The sequence below is a fragment of the Lepisosteus platostomus genome, chromosome 4 (genome assembly GCF_059453375.1).
Source record: "Lepisosteus platostomus isolate fLepPlt1 chromosome 4, fLepPlt1.hap1, whole genome shotgun sequence".
Taxonomy (NCBI): domain Eukaryota; kingdom Metazoa; phylum Chordata; class Actinopteri; order Semionotiformes; family Lepisosteidae; genus Lepisosteus; species Lepisosteus platostomus.
Genome location: NC_142614.1, coordinates 15,524,903 through 15,545,452, shown reverse-complemented (window position 1 = coordinate 15,545,452; position 20,550 = coordinate 15,524,903). Strand labels below are relative to the sequence as shown.

Sequence of the window (20,550 nt, the reverse complement as noted above, 5' to 3'; positions counted from 1 at the left end):
CAACATTTTAGCATAAGTGCCAAGTTTCATACCGCTAAGCTATAATTGTTTTGTCAAATGTAGCTCTTGTAGCAGTGGCTCTGGCAAGTACTTTATTAAAATCACTTTTTCACACCTTTGGAGGTCTGTACCTTTCAAAGCTTTGTACCTCCACAAATTTGAACGCAATTGCCAAAAAAAGCCTATTCGTATGGAAAAAGAAAACTGAAGCCAAGCACAAGTAAGCCAAATAAATGCCAAATTTCAATAATAAAATCAGTGCTTAAACGTTTTTTTTTGGATGTCTAGCTACATCAGGGTCTTTTCAGTAAAGAGTTAGGGCCATAGCATACAGGCACTGTTTAGAATGAACAAATGCTCAAACTCAGATCAGCCTTCACAGTGAGCTTTCAGGGGAATAACACAAGAAGAAGATACCAAACCCAGCGTTTTCTGAATGAAGTTCTAACATGACAGTTATGCAACAGTGGGCAGAGCAGCCTGCCACTGAGTCAGATGAGCTTGTGATGACAGACTGCCACACCCTCATCCACAGCAAGACTGGGCTCCAAAGGTACAACAGGCACAAATGGCCACAGACTATTGCAACTGAGCCACTGTTTGCAATTTGCCAATGTCAATGGACTCTTCCTTTAAAGTCAGAATAAAATTCCATAAGCAAGTATGACTGTAGTTTTTATAAATATGTATAAATTCTTGCACATTTACAGAAAGTACTTAAGGAAAACTCTCTCACCACGAGTGAAACTCCAGTGCCATCCAGATGGGGGCGTACAAACCAGCAAGGGGAGGCCCAGATTTTTAAATGCTTTATGAAAAGCAGGTGGCTACTGCAAAGTGTTACTTGTATGTGTAGATGACATTACATGCATTTATGTTTTTTCGAAGAGCTATATTCAGTTGTTAGGGCTATTCTGATAAGTTAATTGCTTGTTATTCTAAAACAAGATATTAATCAGTAGACCAGAAAATAGAGACAAGGCTGTCTGCAACCTGATGAGCAAAGCCAAACCATTAATATTCACTTTCGATAGTCAAGCGCAAAGACTGCCACCTGGCCTCCCATCACTTCCACAGTCAAGAACACCGAGACCTGGCCAGGAGCGTGCCCGGCATTTAAATGGGACACAGGCTACAGCCGATGAAACTCACAATATACCACCTTGTTGCCAACATTGGATAATTTTCCGTACCACAAAAAAATTTGCAAAGCACCCTGCACATTGCTTTTAACAAAAAAGTCATTCAAAAAGAGTTGATCACGACTATAAAAAGAACTCCACTGACTCTCCTCTACTCCCCTAGAGCCAGCTGTCTGTGCTGGGCCCTCCCTGCTCTGGCCCTGATCCGTGCCCCTCCTCCGGGGGCTGTTGGGCTGCTGGCGCCCGTCACCTCGCGCCCGGCGGAATCACGGAGAGGAGCTGAAGGGCTGTGCAAGAGGCACACGTGCCAGAGTAGACACCGTTAAATTTCTGTCCTTCTTCCTTGACTTCTGCTGCTGCTGGGCACTGCAACTCGGTGACCAGTTCACATCAGCGGAATGGCACAGCAGCTACTAACAACAAATACGTGCAGTCTGCATGCGACACGCATAGCTGCTTCAAATCAATGCGATAACACAACAGCCTGCAATTATTAAATGACTATGTTGTTGCATGAATAGAAATCAGTAAGAAATCTCAGTATGTTGGTACTAAATACTGCAGTTCTGTTTTCAGACCATAATTATTGGTGTTACCAAATACCATCACAACACGAGTTGATACAGTATCATCCAGGGGACCAGTGGTGAACCCATCCGCCTCTATGCTATTTCCAGTACAGTTCTCACTGTAAAGGTGTACATGTCCACAAAGCATTGACCAATAATAACATAAGCAAAATTACACACAAGCCAAGTTTACAGTACATGTACGGAAAGAAAGAAAATGTACAATATAACAGAGGCAAACTGACACACGTTTAATTGTCCATGTATTGTTGTCAGGTTAAAAGCTCTCACCTGCACTGGGCTCACAAATAAAAAAAGGTTTGAAGAAAAAGATCCTACATGGACATTGTTATGGAAACGGACTGCTGCCATAATTTACAGTTATTTACTGTGGGGTTACCTTCATGAAAATGTAATTGGATCAACTGTTTTACATTAATATACTTTCATGTGTCTGTCACCAAGCAAAATAACGACACTGTGGTTTTATGCTCTTTTCCTTTGGAGCTATTCCCCCCTTTGTGCTGTACATGAACCTGCTCCACAACCCACGATGGGTGCCTCACTGGTGGGCTGTGGGCTGCTGGTTGAGAATTACTGGTCTGGGTTAATTCCTGTTACTGGAATTGCTATGTTTCCTGTAGGACATTCATTTCAGCTCAAGCTTCAAGATACAGAATTGTACGTTTGGGTTTAGATCAGATACGCACACACTTTGTTGAAAGCATTTACAAACAGAGATTCAGATGCATCTGGCTGTGTGGGCAGCAAATAAGATGTTTTTGACAAACAAGAGGGTCATTTTACATTTTCAAACATTACCTAAAACACACGGGCAACATTGTGGAACATGGCAAAGTATCTTATCATGAAAACTATTGCACCCTTTAGTTTTAAATTTTAGGTCCACCCTTTTGATTACTAGACACTATTTGAGAAAGGTTTTTAAAAAAATAAAAAGGAATTTGATTTTGTTTAACCCAAAAGGCACATTTGCTCCCTTTTGCTACAATTCGTCGACTTTTGCATAAAGTTTATTGCGCATTCAATCTCCTCCTAAGCTTATGATGTACTACTCTTTGCATGCTATTTTTTATTAATCTGAAAATAATTAAAAAGTAGTTTTTCCTCTTAATATAATGGGATGAATTTGCAACGAACAGTAAAATATCTTTTAATTCAAATATTTTTGTTAATGACAGGTATAAGAAACAGGCAAAAACCTTACTGCCAGAACTCTCCTAGCACTGAGGACTCCCATTGCAGGGTCATTGTCTGGCAAATCAGGGCTCAGAGGCTGTTATTTGTGGTAAAACGGCAAAGTGAGCATCTTTTTCTAGGCTTCTAACTCTAAGGGAATTGATCGGACAATGCAGCAAGGTTGTGATCACTTGGAGGAGTGAGCTCATTGAGAATTTTCACTGATCTTTCCAAATGCCTGGACACTAGAGATGTCAGTGTCACAATGAGGCAAAGGCAACAGTGACTGGTAAAATTGAAGCTCTCCGTTAACTTAGGTAACTCTTAATTCAAAGCCAGATCGTAATTCTAAACTAGCCAACATTCTCTAATAAGGTTGGAAAAGTAAGATTGCAACAATAGCTAACTTACTCTATGGCACAAAGGTTTATAGTCTTCACACATTAACACTTAGTAACAAAACAAAATTAGTAACAAAACAGAGGAAGATCTAGATACATGAAAAGGAAAATAGTCATATTAATAAAAGGTAGTTAACCTTTCACAATGAATTCATCTCTCCTTTAATTCAAAACTCAAAGAGGCATTAATTTCACTCAAAGTGTAACCCCTTAAATATATAATATTGCTCACAACACCAGTTTGCAGAAATATAACACTGATATACAACTGTATGTAATTATATGTGTACATGCATATTGAAATCCACTGCAACTCCATTTTTACTTTTCTCTGACCACCCTGATGTGGCAAACACATCTTTCTGGTTCCTTCACCTACTGTTCCTTGAGAGGAACAAAACAGAACGGCTGTCCCATCAGGGGTTATCAAGCCAGTCCAATAGCCACCACAGTCCATCAGGGTATACAAGTCTCTTCCAAATAAGCCCTTCCTCACTAAAATGTGCACCCTTAGAAGAGACTGTCTGATACAGCACTGAGAATACGAGTGAGAAGACAAAAGCTAGTGAGTGGCAGCTCTGTCTTTCACATTACGGAATGCCTCAAGTAGATGCCCACGTAGAAGGCAGATATTTTTACATCAAGAGCAAAGGAGTTTGGAAATAGAGCTCCACTATGTTGGGAACATGACAGACCTCCATGTAACTGTTTAAGGCACTGGGAAAGGGGCTATTTATGACAAGTCACCTCATCAGATAAACCAGGCAAATGCTGAGTTACAGTGCACTATAGAGGAGCAGCTTTCATAAGTGATGACCCCTCACTGTGATAAATGTTTTCAATTGGTCACAAAACAGGAAGGGAATAAATGTCTTCCACTAGTGTTACTAATGCAAGCTGTAAATGCTACACTGCAGTTCACGAGGCCTGGAAAGAGGGAATCTCCCAATTCAACACCACCCTCCATCCAACATTCCAACTCGCACAACTAGCTGTAGCTACTGTGCACAAAACATCAGAAATGTGCTTACCCTATTGAAAGACTCTTTTCAAGAGCTATCTCTTTGCAACCCTATGAACACAACTGGGTTTATAAAACATGTTGCCCCTGACTGTAAACAATTATTGGAAAGAACTCTAATTTTGTTGTGCACATTAAATATTCATTTATTCCAAAGATCGCAATGTCTGAAATACAAATGCTTTTCAGACTAAAACAGTTATAGAAACAACTGAATACAGTATACTTATAATTAAGGCAAGGCAATAAAAAAAAATCTAACCTTCAACTTTTAGACAAAAGACTGACTGAAGTAACATTTCAAACTGAAGATTCACACTAATCTGCACCATGTGGGAAGAAATGAGTCTCACTTTTCAAAACGGGTTATGAATTGTTCATGCATACCCACGGATTCTGGTTTTAATTACTGGTCCCTAGTCAAAACGCAAAACTAGTTTTAATTGAAATAGTAATCTTTACTTGATTGCACAATCTGAAAACTAATATGCCAAACCAAACAATCAAAGCATCAAGCCTCTCCAGTCAATCCTTTTAACTCCTCCAAGTACAAGGAATTCAAACACTGGCTTTCTGAAGCTGCAATCCATCCACACAGCGGACAGAAGGAAACAAGAAATGATCCCGAAAATCTTGAATGCATACATGTATAATGAAATACGCCAGGGTGGACTTGGATTCCACTGTGAGAAACACTGTCATTGGCAGATAGGGTGAAATGCATATCAATCACCCATCACATGACCAAACAAAGCAGTTCCATCGCTCCAAAACCTAAAACCGCAAGCAGAATAATTTATTGCAGCTCTGACATGTACTCTGGCCACATTTTTGGAATCTATTGATGCCATCAATACCGAAGATAAAAATTCAAGATGGGGTTCGGCAAGGAAACACAATAAAAATAGTCTAAGGTAACTCTCCACTCCCCTCCTTTCATAAGACGAGGGTCCTCACTGACGTTCTAGTGTAATTACCACAGCATCCTCCCAGTCCACAGAACAAGATCAGCAGCAGAAATTTACAGCAGCTACCTTAATGTGTTCATTTATTACATAAACCACTTCACTTTTAATATGGTTGAATTATTCAAATTACAATTCTTCATAAATCCATAAAACTATAGAACACAATTCATCGATGACCCGACACAAACATCTAACTTATACAAGTCATTGCTCAGTCTGCTTTGCCACTTACATGCAACTCATTTGAGCAATTTAGTCTCGATTAATGTTTAGACTTTATTCATAATGTGACATGCAGTTGCAAGACTATTATAGTCACAATTAAAATTAAGTGTTAAGAGCAAATAAATAATTGAACACGGCATAGGATTATTGATTTTGACCTTACAAATAAGTTTTATTTAATTGTTCCATTTGCTTAATTTATGGAAAAAAATAAAATTACACATACCTAATATAAACTAGATAATATGGAATTATCTGTCCAGTACTGTTCTAGCTGTCTTACATTGTTGATGGTTTGTCTAAATAGAAAGTGATGTCAACAACAAGTCTTAGTCACCAAAGGCTTTCTCTCAGAGCTCTGAAATGGTTAGTTTTGTAATCAGCAAAGTAACTCTTCACTTAAAATACATTAGCAGTTATGTCCATGTTGAACAGGAAAGAAATACATTTTTCCCCCACACAGTGCTTCACTCATAACATGCTCACCTGGACCTGATGCAACAGTGAGCATATCTGATAACTTTCTTTAATAGCAGGTAGCCTGTACCTTCTGATTAGCTCATCTTGCATGTGGGCTAACAGTGCTGAGATGTACACCGAAAATGGTAACATGTACAAATGACTATTGTGCAAGATTTGCTCCTAAATTCTGGAAATACTATAAAACATATAAGGTTTGTGACGCTTTTTTTGCAATTTTGAGACTATTTCCATGCACTGCTTCAGCACTTTCAATTTGATGCTATAAGTGCAGTTCTATTTCTTTCCACAAGTCTCTTGTAACTTAAATTTTAACATATACATCAGGAAGAAGCATTAATTATATATATATACACCGCATAACAAAGGAAATGTCTAAAGTGTGCATCAAAAGATTGTCTATCAGCAGATGTCAGGTAAAATTTAAAATAAAATGTTTTATGTAGATGCACAAATACGGAGTGATGACAATAACTGCACCTTCAAAATGTGTACATTCCAGACTGCCTGCCAGAATAATTAAGTGCCATCTTTAAAAACTTCAAAAATCAACAAAGGTGGTGGAAAACAAGTGAATGTAGTATATTCACTTTCTTTTACATCTTTATAACATATCAGCATTCACTTTTGTTTTAGCAGTTAAACACCACAAACAATCTGGTAAAATACTGTAATGTAGCTGGTGTGTGGTGAGTGTAGGGCTGCTGTGGCATCATCCAGGTGGGGCTGCACACTGGTGCTGGTGGAGGGGATCCCCATTACCTGTAAAGAGCTTTACATAGAGTGTCTAGAAAAGCGCTTTATTATTTAAACAGCTAAAAGGCTGCCATATACCATCTATAGATGTTTGTTTTACAGTACACCTATGGACAAGTACTTTAGAACTGACACACAAAAGGCACAAAAACCCAAAGAAAAAATGTTCGAGTTTTACACTTGGAAAAACCACCAAAATCAGCATTTGTTATGGGATGCCTGTAGGCACCCATGAGGTCACCTATTTAAGGGAAGTTTTACTGTGAATGACTAGCAGAAGGTAAAAAAAATTGTTTTCGCATTTCTAATACTTAAACACAAATCTAAATTGTGAACGTATGTCCTCAATGTTGTAAAATATGAATGACCAGGCAGCAGTACTAGAGCACAAGGCGAACACATGGCCTTAGAGGCAGTGAAGTAAGTATGAAGGCAAACGTTAATTTGAATACCTAAAAAAACATTGCCATTATTTTCTTAATGACAAGTAACTATTAATTATACCAGTTCTAATAATGGGTAATTATACATAAGGTTTCCAGAAATCCAACCTTAAGACTCAGCCAGCATTACCAAGAATGCCAGGGCCTTTTGACAATAAAATCAACTTGACATGACATAGGCCAACAAAGACTTTTCTACACAAGCAAAGGGGCAGCTCTCGCAAAGCACAAAATGGTCAAAAACACAAAGGATCCTTCCTGCTTTACTACACCATACAGGAACCACAGGAACATACCAGTGCTATGGACCTACTAAATACCCCACCTGCTAGCAGCAGATCTGGTGCAAGCCATTGTTACAAGTCGATTCTGTAGCTGTCAAAGATGTCCCCAAGAGATTACAACTGATTTAAGGCAATGCAAATATGAAAAGACCCAATGCCTAGAAAGAATGGCCTAGGTGCTGACAGGACCTACACTATGCTAAGGATAATACCCAAATCATTGCCATTTGGCCATTTCCATGAAGTTTCAGAGCATTCCTAAAATATTTTATCTATTTTTAAATGCTTGAACTTTCAAGGTTTGGTGCTCCAAAAAACATCTGTTTCAAAGGCAGCAATGTAAAGCTTCTCCACTTGGGGGGTAGCTCCTCTGTTACCTACCCTCTGTGTTAATGAGATAATCAGTACACAGTCAGAGGCCTTCCTACGCCTCTGCCATCTCAACCAGAACAGAATAAGAGCTTGTATACAATCTACATTCCCACACGTCTGTGGACATTTATTCTAAAATATCACAAATGTTCTAACGTAATGGATATTGTGTGAAGAAAAAAAAACAGATCAAGAAAAATTAGAAACTATATAATCAAAATAACATTTTCCAAAACACAGAAGAATGCATGAAAATGAATCTTATTCACTTTTTTTTCAGGTGGTTCTGAACATTCTGTACTTTCCTACCTCAAACTTTGCAAAAAGACATTCTATAGTCAAACAAGAGGAATTAGCGCTAACATACTACCAATCAGTAGGCAACAAGTGGGACACTGCATGATGTAACAGTGTAAAAACAAAAGGCAGGAGAATTAAAACAAGAACATTTTCAAAAAATAGTATTTGTTCTGCGTATCAGCACATTTTAACCTTTGGTTCTTGCTCATTTTATAGCTAGCTTTATAACCCCAAAAAGAGACTTGTTTACTTATTTACTCTATGTAAGTGTAAGGAAACCGAGTCCTAAACACAATTCTAAATTTTATTCGGAAATCACGATTTAAAATGCAATCGTTCTACACTTTCCCTCTTTAAAATAACAACCCATCTAAAACAGTCGCCGTTTATTTACATATTATCAGACCTGCATACAACATGCTGTAAATCCTTTTATCATTTTTGGATATCCCTAATGTTAAGAGAAAGACAGCCTAACCATTTTTTTAATGAACCCCTTATTTTAACCGTGAATTCCAAAGGGGTCCATTCGTGGAGGAGAAATGCTCGCTAGCCCTTCAGCTCCAACAGGGGAAGCAGCGCTATGCAAACCAGCTCCACTCGGACAAACGTCAACAATTCACTCCGGACCACAAAACACAATAACACTGCGCACCAGCACCCCGAAACGAGACCCTGGGACACGATTCCCGTTTCTCACGCCTTGTGCTTTTTCGGTGACTATCTCACGAATCACACTGCAAACAGCACTTTCACTTTCCTTCAGTCTGCGCCGCCCCCCCTGGGAGATCTCACTAATGGTGTACCAGTATGCAACAATTTTGCACCGCAGTAACATCGAACTAGACTTAAGGTACAGAGCCACTCTTTAAAAGAAACGCATTTTGGGAAGTGTCATAAATACTGAAGACGGACATGACGAAAAGCTTGGGGGGATGCCTCAATATTGATCATGCACCGTATCAATAGGACTCGCGAACATGAAACAATTCAGGAAGCGGACAGGATCGAAGCGCTGTGAAAAATTGTACTCAATTCACATCTCAACTGCGATTTCAGTCTTCTGCCGCCTTCGTGTCCTGATAAGTTGCGGTTTAGTTTGCTCGATAAGTTCCCGATGAAAATGTCGCCAGGCCTCAACCCCGAGTGAAGAGCTATGGCTGCGGGCGTTTAAAACCAGCGACCGCCTCGTTTGGGCTGTACCGTCGCGGGTTCCTTCGTGGAAAAAGAAATCACGCGAAATGGCATCGCGCTTAAAAGTCTTCGTGCGTTTTATATTATTATTATTATTATTAATTTGTTTCTACGGCAACACCGTCTTCCCTTCTTCAGCACAGTGGGGCGTTGTTGTGCCGTCTGAAAGCAGCCCTGTGTGCCCGAGCGGGGAAGGCAGAAAACCATCGGGACACACGCAAACCGCTTTCAAACACCTCGTCTCCGCTGCACTTTCCGCAACGACCGAAGGAAATATCTGTTTGGAAGACGATCCGGAAAACAAAAACGGGCGCTCCTCGCTGGGCCCGAAGTCCTGCAGCAAACAGACTCGTCAGATGGGAGCAGGCAGGCGGCACAAAGACAGGAATCTGAGATTAGAGGGGAAGGAGGCCTGGACAGGGGCACAGCGGGATTCACGGGCTTTTTAAAATTCAGAAAGCTAGGTCCCTGTGGCAGGCGTCAACCGGCACATCGATCCGTGCGGACCTGCGGACAGATCGGCTCTCGCCCTCCCCGATTCCGAGCCTTCCTCTCGCGTCTGAAAACACCGCTTCACAACTTTCTCAAAGAAACGTGAATCGAGACGCGGTTACATAAAGACATCAACGCCCTTTCCGTTGTCAAAAGCGTAACCCCCCAAAAAAACGCAATCAGCCACTAACTTCTAACCTGGCGTCAAAGGTGTCCGCTCGATGCAAAACAAAAAACACCACCAAAAAAAATAAACTTAGTCTTGCATTGAAACCTAGGTATGTTCCTTCCACGCAGCCTGAAAACTCGTTCAAACCTCAATGATGGTGAGATGCGTCCTTTATGTTTTTATAGATCCGCCGTGCATGGATGTAAACAGAAGTCCCAGAGCAATGCAGACGAACGCGTTACCTGCTAGAGCCCAGCTCCAGGTGCTAGCGAGCGAGCTACACGGCGGCAGCTCCAGGCGCTGCACAGTGCATTGCCCTAATTAGATGACACCCCTCTCATTACGCATTCACACACCGGCGAGGAAACACAGACGCAGGCCGACACTGACAAGACAGCATCGCTCCTGCGGCCACAGGGACGTGCCGCACGTTTCACTTCCAAAACGCGCATAAAAGTAGAAATTAATACTTCAGAGGGAAAACCGAACGCGATCAGCCGTGATGCAAACGACCACTAACACGGTTTTAAGTTTCTGCCGCATCTACTTTTTCCTCACTCAAAAACAAAGTTGACTAAATTCTGAATTTCAAAGCACTTTTTTTCATTTTTTTTCCTCAGGAAATCTGCAATATGCAAGATCCTTGAAGTCTTCAGGTGGGATTTCTCATTTAGACAGGACGCATTAATCAGCATGCCATTAGCATAATTCCTCTTTAATTTCCACGACCAGTGGTGACATCTAGATTTTCAATTCTGGCGCTTTAAAAAAAACTTTACACAAAAGTTGCTGTTTTTCGCACTTTATGTACGTGGGCTCCCTTAATCCATATCCGTAACCCAACTATGTAGCGATCCTTTAATAACTGCACTCATTGTTCACAACCCTCAGCACAACGAATCAAAAAATTATTTTTTCTACTTGTTTGTGGGGAATACGGGGTTTTTACAACCCTAAACAAATGCAGAAGATTATCAAATAAATATAAAAACACCGACATCTTGAAAGGTGTTGACCATTTTTTTCTTCAGCCAAATTGAAGTAATAACCCCCGCTTTGTAGCCGTAATCCTCAAACAACTCAAAACTAATAATTACCCTCTGACGGAGCACAGTTTCTGAACAAAAAAAGAAACAATCGGATCTGTCCTCTGCGACAGCTACACACAAGCTTGGTATGCTGGTTTATTTTCAGGCTCGATCATGTGAAGGGTTATTGTTTTTTTATTGTTTCCCAGCGGCCTGTTTCGGCCTCTCTCAGCTACCCGGATCCTCGGACTCGGAGTGCGAGGCTTACCCGCGGCCCGACGCCTCTCGGCGGGCACAGCGCAATACAACCGCCACACACAAAAAAACACCTCCAACCCTACAGATCCACCAACGGCTTGCTCACAAGTTCAACTTAACGCACAACCACGCCGATCGAGATCGAGTCAAATCCCCGGACACGCTTCGTCAAAATAATGATAATAATAATAATTACCTCAGAATTCTTCGTTAAAAAAGAAAAAGAAAAAAAGGGGGCTGTAAACGGTCCGAGTGTGTGCCTTTCGCTCTCTCTCTCTCTCCTCGCTCTCTCTCTCCCTCACAGCTCCTCCGAGAAATAATATAACAACAATAATCCGGGTCGGGAGGGTTCGCTCTTCTTCCGTCTCACTGCAAACATGTAGGCTCGGACTGGAGAAACTAGAAAAACATCGGCTCGTCCGGGCTGTCCTCCGTCTTCACGCCAACCGCGGGGAGGAAGGGGGGGGATTGTGATAAAAATTCGACAGTTTTTTTTTTAAACAATCAGAAGGGGGGAAGAAAAAATTCAGAGACGACTGACGCGGTGATAAAAGGGTCCACTCAGACTCTCTCTCCCTCTCGCAGAACAAAATGCCGACCGGAAGTGCTGCTGCAGGAATGACTCCCTCCACCGGCGCCAAACCAACCAGCACCGACTCGCTCACTTCCGCTCGCTGCGCCGAGCGCTGCCTAGTCTCCATCTGCACACAGGCGCAGCAGTGCCAGACTACAGCAGGCACCGGCACCGGTATCGGTACCGGTACCGCGTACAACGGCCGCCGAAGCGCCTGCCGCCTCCAGGGTCTGCATCTCCTAGCCTGGGATCAGTTCTGGTTCGCACATATATCTGACTGCATATATATATATATCATTTCACACAAGTTTAAAATCTTATAATAATGTACTTTTGATAATTAAATTATTTTCCTTATTTTTCACATACAGTTAAGGGCTAATTGAATGCAATAACTGAATTATGCATTCTGCTTTGATTTTTGCAAGTTCATACAATTGAATAAATGCGTTTGATCTTTAAAGAAATAGGTAAACCAAAAATGAAAAAAAAAACTGCAATTGATAAATGGACAGAAAATGCCCCTAGAGAGCTGATAGAAGACACCATATAAAATTCAAAAGGCAAAGACAGACGTCAATCACTTCATTTCATGTTATCAAACCAGCTACTGGACGAAGGAGTACTTAGTTTGAAGACAGCTTCTGTATGTTAAAAGATTAATTGTTTTTAACCATTCCCAGGGTGCTTATTAACAGAGGGGTCACAAAAATGAATCTTCAAAGAAGGCACATATTGCATGACAGTGAGAGGACAACTAAAACCAGCAAAAGGACCGCTGTGCTTTGGGCTATTAACGGCTTTGTTATTACAGCCAAGGCCACCAAAGTGACAAGTTTCAGCTCCTGGAAGACACCGCGAGGATGAGTGTGAGCCCCCCTCCCCAGCGAATGGCAGCTGATGTGCTTGAATGTGTGTGGAAGCCGATATGCAGGACAGTGAGCACTGCCACTCGCTGCATGTACGTTGTGTCCTGCTGTTTGTGAAGCCCCACACTACACTGCATATGGAGTCTCCAGCCCTGGTCCTGGGGAGCTGTGGTCCTGTTTGTCTTATACAGTAGGTCACTCTAGATCCACAATTTCCTTTTAAAGATTTGGAAAACATGGAAGTTCTTGATAAGTTAAGCAAGTGATTTGTTCAATGAAGTGGACTCTGGGGCCTTCAGAATTGTTCCCATATTATCTCTAAATTGTTTAATTAAGGTATTAATTTAAGCATTTTAACTGATCAGAGCTGAACCGTTCCACACTTTAGGAATTGATACTGATGGTAATGCATGAAATCCGCTAGATCGGGAGCATCCCAGCAGCACTTTCCAATATTATCTATTATGACAAGTTGTATGATTATGACCACTAGATGGACACAGTCAACAGGATACGAAGTAACTTATCATTTCCATACAATATACTCTATCAGTATTTGTGGATGTTGTGGTCTGAGGTCATTTAAGATCTACAGCAGAAACTGTGTAAGAGCATTAAAGCCTGTTAGATTCTCAGACATGAATCCCTCTGAGTGCAGGCCATTCAAAAAGGGTTTCTGCAAAAATGTCCAGAAAACTCACTTTCTAGGCCTCCCTTATACAGATACTGTGCTATAAACTATACAAAAAAATACTACAATACAATAACGTACAATAAGGATTAAGGATAAGGGTAAGGATGATTGTAAATCAATTATGCTGTTTTTTTATACAAGGCAGGGAAAGGCAAGACATACTATTAACCCCACTGTTCATATGTCATTGTTATTGATAAAAAATGTTTTAATACTTAGTAAGTGTTTCGTCGACTCTAATTATTACTAAGACCTTACACAAAACAGTGACACAGAGTAATGATAGGGGTATCTGTATTTTACTTTTGTGTTTTCTCTTTTTATTATTTATACTGTCTGCATAAAAATGAATGTAGGTGCACCTGAGATTTTCTGGATGATTTTTCATTTCCCACTGATGTGAGAAAAAAAAACAATTGAAGTGTTCAGGCACAGCTTCCCACTTCAAAGGGTTCAGTGATATATCTATTGCAAATCGAAACAGTTCAGATAACTCTAAACACCTATAAAAACACCACATCTCACACAAGCAAATGTCTCAGTGGTCAGAATGAGCTCCCAACAGCCTGAGAAAACAGAAATTCAAAATGTCAGCACAAGAACAATTCTAATGAACTGCAGGAAAAATAAAAAAACTGAGAAGTTGGAAAAACACTGATTTAAGGTGGATTGAATAGTTTGAAAGCAAGAAAAATCCTTAGATTTCAGAATGCACCAAAAATGAGAGATTAACAAGGGTCAAAAAGACGATGAACAGTCAAAAAGATAAAGAACCATTATATAATAATCATAAACATACAAAGTATGTTTCCTAATACTGAGTAATTATTGCATGCGATTAAAGCTGTTATTGAGGAGAAATAGCAATGAAATATATCATGATTCCAAATGTCCTAATGTGGAATTAGGTTGTGGAATACGTTTTTAATAATGTTTGTCAACACCAGGGATTAAAAAACGTTTTGTGTGTAGGAGTGCCATGTTTACCTATCAATACAGATATAAAATTCAGAAAATACCTCTACAACGATAGAACATCTGAAAATTTCTGAAAACAGAAAATGTAATGACTTATAAATCAAATGACATTTTCATTTAAATATACATTTAAATGTTTCTGTGTCCAGCTTCATTTTAACAGATAAGAGAATAATTAAAAATAGGAAGAGAGTCAATGAGAAGTCCCCAAGAGAAACTTCTAATGGTGTTGTAGTTAAACCTGTATGTACTGTGAATGTAACATTGTTAGGATGTTGCAAATGGTGGCTTGTGGCAAATCAGATTACACTAAATATTATTGGTTGGTTTGTTAAGTAGGAAACAAGACAACATCCATCCATTTTCTAACTTCTAACTTAAGGTCACCTCTTCTTACTTAGGATCATGGGATAGACAGAGCCCATCCCAGTGAGCAGCAGGAGCAAGGCAGGGTACACCCTGGATGGGACACCAGTCCACTGCCTGGCACATACAGACACAACCCCTCACACCTACAGTCAATATATTCATTTGTATTGTTCTGGTATGAACATATAGGTATCCAGTATTTAATTAGATCAGTTATCTGTCAGCTGTATACCATAAAATAAGATGGATGCTAGTGCTGAATTCAGTATTCTTAGAACCAAGGTACATTGTAAGAAAGAGGATTTGAGAGAAAGCGGATCTCTTCTAATGAAAGTCTCTCTCTGAAATGTATAAACCATTTAAAACAAACATCTCTTCAGCTAGCTATAAACAGTTCCCAGACATCAGGATTATACCACTAATACAACTGGAATACAAAAGAGCAGCTGAAAGCATTGTCTTAATGTACACAACATTAAGTCCATAAATCTTGGGTGATAATAGCCTGACGATTTGTTAGTTTACAAAATAATTTCTAAAGCAGCTAAGCATCACAGAGATGTCATAGCATACATAACAGGAGTGCAATCCCTGTTTTAGTCCAATACTCCATAGGCAGAACATATATACAGACACGGGGAATGGTGTCCTATCCAGGGAAAGATACATGCTCTCCAGTCTGCTTATGGCTGCTGTGGCTTGGGTTTACCCTTTTATATATAAATATTGCTTTTTTATTTATAACGGTTCTAATTATTTTGCCGTCTGTTGTAATTGTATCTGTGAAGAGTGTTTATATACTGCTGTATGAAAGGTGCTAGAAAAAAAAACAAATGTTAAGCTTTCATTAACAAGAAGTTTCTAGTCTTTGAGGATTTGCTGGTTTCATTCTCAGACACACAGCTGAGCATGAGATTAGTATTGTCAACAGCTGGAGCAATTCTTGTCTCTTCCCAAAGAATAACAGGGAAGTCATCAGAGTCATTAAAGATGTACTGTGAAATCTGATTAGTCTGCAGCCCTGCCACAGGGAATCCCACTAGGCTGTCTGAGACGTTGCTACTGCGATCATGATAGTCAGAGGTATTGTGTGGAGGCCCTGTGGAGTGTTATTATTTCAAAGTATTTCTCAGGCTAAATACGTCCTTAAAGTTCCTTTATTCTATATTTTAAAAAATAGGAGTTTTATAGTTCCGAAACAACTGGTATTTTGGTAATTTCATAATTTAACATCAATTCCCAGAACTGACTATATCGAGACATATGGTAAACATTTGATTATTTCATGCAATTTAAAACAATTCATTCCTAGAAACATTTCATTTCATAAAGCGGATCACGTTACTGATTATTGGGTTCAGCAGCCCTAATGGACAAGGTGTTTTGCTTTTGTGTAGACAATTGTTTTTTGTTGCCAATCTACTAATAACAAACGGCAGTAAATTAAGAGTCCTTTCCTGTCATTTGTGCAATACACTATTCTAAACTGTTCAAGGAATAATAAGCAAAATCTTGGATAGCAACCCTTTATGTAAGTATCAGGGAAAAACACACACCATGTCTAGGAGTTACAATTCTTTTATGGGAAGTTGATCCTAATTTTATCTTTACGTTTATGTTGAATGGAATGGATGTGATAACGTTTACCATGGTATATGATAATAAAAGTACTATAATGATTGAATACAGTGAGGTCACGGTACTGTGAAAATACTTAAAATTTGTATTGTGCCTCGTCAGCATGGAAAGTGCCACAAATCTCAATTTGTCTTTTTGAATATTTGGAATAGCCCTCATTTCCAATTTATCTCTATCACAAAGGCATACAACCTACCAAAATATCAAGGGCAGCACTGTTGAAGCTTATTCTATTGTTCATGTGAACATTCTCCACTGATTCTGTGCAGCACTTGACACAGTTCCTTAGAAAGCCCATTCAAAAGAAACACAAAGCAAACCAGCTCATGGTGAACTTATCCCCTGTCTAATCAGCATTCCCTGTCAGAATAATTCACATCTATGGACATAAGCAATTGCTTTTTTCAGGTACACTCCATGACTGGAAAATAGGAACATCAGCATAAGAATAGTTGTAAACAAGAGGAGGGCATTTAACCTGTATTGCTTGTTCAAATGAAAGATGCTTATTTGTCAAAGGATCTCATCCAGCTGTTTCCTGAAGAATTTGAGGGAAAGTTTCAACCATAGTTCCTGCTTATGCATATATCGTGCATGGTACTACGTGATCTTTTGATGGAAAATTTGAAATAAATATATTAGATTCTTGAAAATAAAAATGATGTGGGTAGTAGGAAAATCCGGCAACCATATAAGCAACTTTTAAAGGATGGCTGTTATTTTATTATTTGATTTTCCTAAAACCTGTGTTATGTCCAATTCAATTACAACAAAATGAATTTAGCTATACTTTTAAACAGGCAACACAAAACCCATCTTAAAGTTAAGCAAAGGTTCCAGGGGTCTGAGTTAACATCAGAAGTGAAATACCTGAATGTACACAAATGTACTCTATGACTTCACAGTAATGGCAACCATGTGCTCTAATAATGATAACGTATTATGAAAATGAGAGGAAGGCACTATTGTTTGAACAGAAAAACAAGCAGTTTTAAGCACCGTGTGTGCTGGCAGTCACTCGCACTTGCGGTCTGCTGGCTGTGCAAAGGGTTAGTGCCCAGCCCTTGACTGCCAAGCTGTACAGCCATCCTTCCCCACAGGGATCACCCCCCCACACCGAGGGCTGGCCCAGAGAGACGAAGACAGCACCTGTACTTCCTCAATGAAGGCCGTGTGCCGCATATTACAGCTGGTGAGCTGTGGGCATCCCTTGAATTCAATCTTTATGGGATTAAGCGGATAAAAACTTCACGTGGGAGACCGAATGGGAACGGTCTGCGATTCCGGATCCTGCCCACGGTCCACAGTGGCTGCAGGGTTCAGAGAGATGCCTGCGGCGCCAACCTGCCCGTGCGGGAGTTCACATTTGACATTTGGTTTTGGGGCGGCCCTGCGCCTGTGAACAAAACACTCCCTCTCAGAGAAGAAAAGGTTGTGAAACCTTGAGAAACTTCTCAAACGGAGGTGCCAACCATAAGGGTTAATGGATTTATCCTACGGGCATTTCCACAAATTCTTTTTCTAATTTTACTGTCAATTTCCGGGAATTTGACAATAATTATGATCTCTTTGTTTTAAGTGTAATACAGTATACTGTATATACATAGTAGTAATCGCTGTACAAGTGTACCCCTGTGCCCACAGAGTCTCTGCTGAGCTAATGACAGACTGAAGGCGTGCACAATTTATACTGACAATGAGGGTATCGGCTCATCACTGCAGCCTTATTGAACATTAAATAGGAGAAGTAACTTGTTTTTTAGTGAATGCTAGTGGTACAGTAATGACAGGTCTATCCATGTCTGTACCAGTAGAGAGAGATGTCATTACAGGGGCTGTAGTGTGGAGTGGTGGGAAGGGCTCTGGACTCCAGACTCCAGACTGGAGGGTTGTGGGTCCCACTGCTGGTGTGGGTTGCTGCTGCTCCTGAGCAAGTTACCCCAGTACAGTGGCCTGTTGTATGAACAGGTCTCCAGGTCATCATTGCAAATGAGACCTTGTTCTTCTCCACTGGCTCATCAGGTTGAACACAGGATTTAGTGAAAAGCCCTTGCTTCGATTTTTATTCTGCAGTCTGATCACTGGATGCCTTTGCCTTTTAGAGATATTCAAAAAACTTTTGATGGAACTTCCTCAAACTACCTGCAGCTTGGAAAAGATTAACCTTTTTTGTCATTTAAAAATGATTTGTCCATTAAACAGGAGCCCTCTAAGGGTTCAGAAGTCTAAAACTGAATATGGTTTGCAATTTTTAACTTGCACATAATAAATGTTCCACTGCAGTCCAGTCTTTCAACGTTTTTAATTCACATTTAAATCACACACAGACAGGTTATACTATTTGTGTGTGACCTTGTTCATACGTTTTAAACTTCATTTTAGTTCATTTTAATGATCGAAATGAAGAAACTGTCATTAAATATTATTTAACACACACATAAGTGGGTATCAGTGGTTGTATTTAGTTCTGAATATAACATGACCCTTGTTTTTGTGCACACAAATGCACTTTTGTATCCAAAAGTAAAATTACGTTAGGGAAGGTCACCACAACACCTGGAAAATAATTGCTATAGTTAAATGAAACACGTAAAATGAAGAATCGCGATTAAAGTGTAATTCAATGCCAGGGACAGCTCGGGACTGCATGCATTACTTCGGTGTTCGCTCGGAGTGACACACAGGCTGCAGCCCGCCCTCTTGTGGCGCAGGCGCGAAGTGCAGCCCGTGGCCGGCGACAGTATCGAGGTGTCATGTGGGCACACGTCTTATTACCAGGGCAATCCCCATTCACAGGATCGGGTTCTGTGACAGTCCTGTTTAAATGAGGAGCTGGCCTACTTGACGAAACACTGGCCAAGGAAAACACGAGGAAAACAAATCTGGCCACGCGTAAGACTACCATTAAGTAACGATGAAGTCGTCTCATTAAGTTTTATTTTCATTATAAAAGGCAGTCCAATCAATACATCGATGTCACACACGCATCTTCACCAAATACATTAATCGATAACCTGTATACAGACCGACGTCAGCATATCGATCAGCGTGCGTCGTCCGTCAATCAGATATCAGGCTGGTAAGTATACAGCCGAGGAAGGACAAAAAATACTCACCCAGGTAAGTAAAGGCAACGTCTCGGTTCGTGGCTTTAAGCGTCCCGGTATATTTCTTCAAAGAACAGCGTGGTAAATGAACTTCGGGTGCGTTTAAAATATATATACAACCCGAGGCAGATGAACTGAATCTCGATGAGGCGGCGTTGCTAAGGGCAGCGGGTTACTGCTGGCCGCGCGCTCACCTGAACCGGAACACCGTCTCGAGACGTGTCGGGGGAGGATCATGGTCTAGACTCTAGACTAGAGACTCTGCTCGTGAACTTTCACAGCACAGCGCAACTGATCCCTGAGGGCATCCACAGTGCGTTTAGAGCTCCTGTTCCAAACGCCCACAGCTCTTTGTGTAGGGACAGCCTTCTACTCATTTTCCTGCTCATTTGTTCTCTGTTTTCCTTTTGTGCACAAAGTTCTTGTTGGGGTTTATTCTCTGCAAATTCTTCTTTAAGGGAAACCTTAAATGCCCCTTTTTTCTCTTTCCTAAGTCCTCCCTGTTCCAAATTAAAGTACCTCTACCTGTGGAGAGCAAAACTCAAAACACAGTCCAAGAGAACAAGACAGAATATTCAAACTAACTGCAGAACCTCACACCTAAATATTGTCCCTCTGTGAAAGTTGGTTGTGGAGTACTATGGTAAAAGGTAGACTTCGGAACAGTAATGCTGAACCTGTGCCCTCAAGATTGGCCCCTTGAATCTGACATGTATAGTGCACATTCAGGTTACTAGCATGCAGTGGTTCACACTTGGCGTAAAGTGTACACCTGGTGTGCCCTCTGGATTCACTGTAGCTAAGTGACAGGAGCAGCACTTTGTCTCCTGATGTCATCTGTCCTCATAAGCTCAGCCAGACTGGGCCCGTTCAGTACTGGGGCTGGAGACCTGCATGGAAATCCAGGTGCTGCAAGTGGTTTTGCTGGACCAGTAAGTGGCGCTCTTCCCTCTAGCCCCGGGTTTCCACACTAGAACCCCTCAACGGTGACAGGGGAACACAGTGCTGTAGGAGGCGCT

The 20,550-nt window shown here is 40.6% G+C and overlaps 1 protein-coding gene across 6 annotated transcripts in view; it reads right to left on the bottom strand.

Annotated features, from left to right (window-relative positions):
* The window catches only part of nipbla (NIPBL cohesin loading factor a), an 85,729-nt gene extending 73,820 nt beyond the window's left edge, over positions 1–11,909 (bottom strand). For 3 of the 6 annotated variants that reach the window (XM_088628705.1, XM_088628704.1, XM_088628706.1), the window contains exon 1: positions 11,499–11,909. The gene's annotated coding sequence lies outside the window, so the exon portion shown is untranslated. The remainder of the gene's footprint in view (positions 1–11,498) is intronic. The other 3 variants (XM_088628707.1, XM_088628708.1, XM_088628709.1) reach the window with 2 other exon arrangements.
* Positions 11,910–20,550: the final 8,641 nt, after the last annotated feature.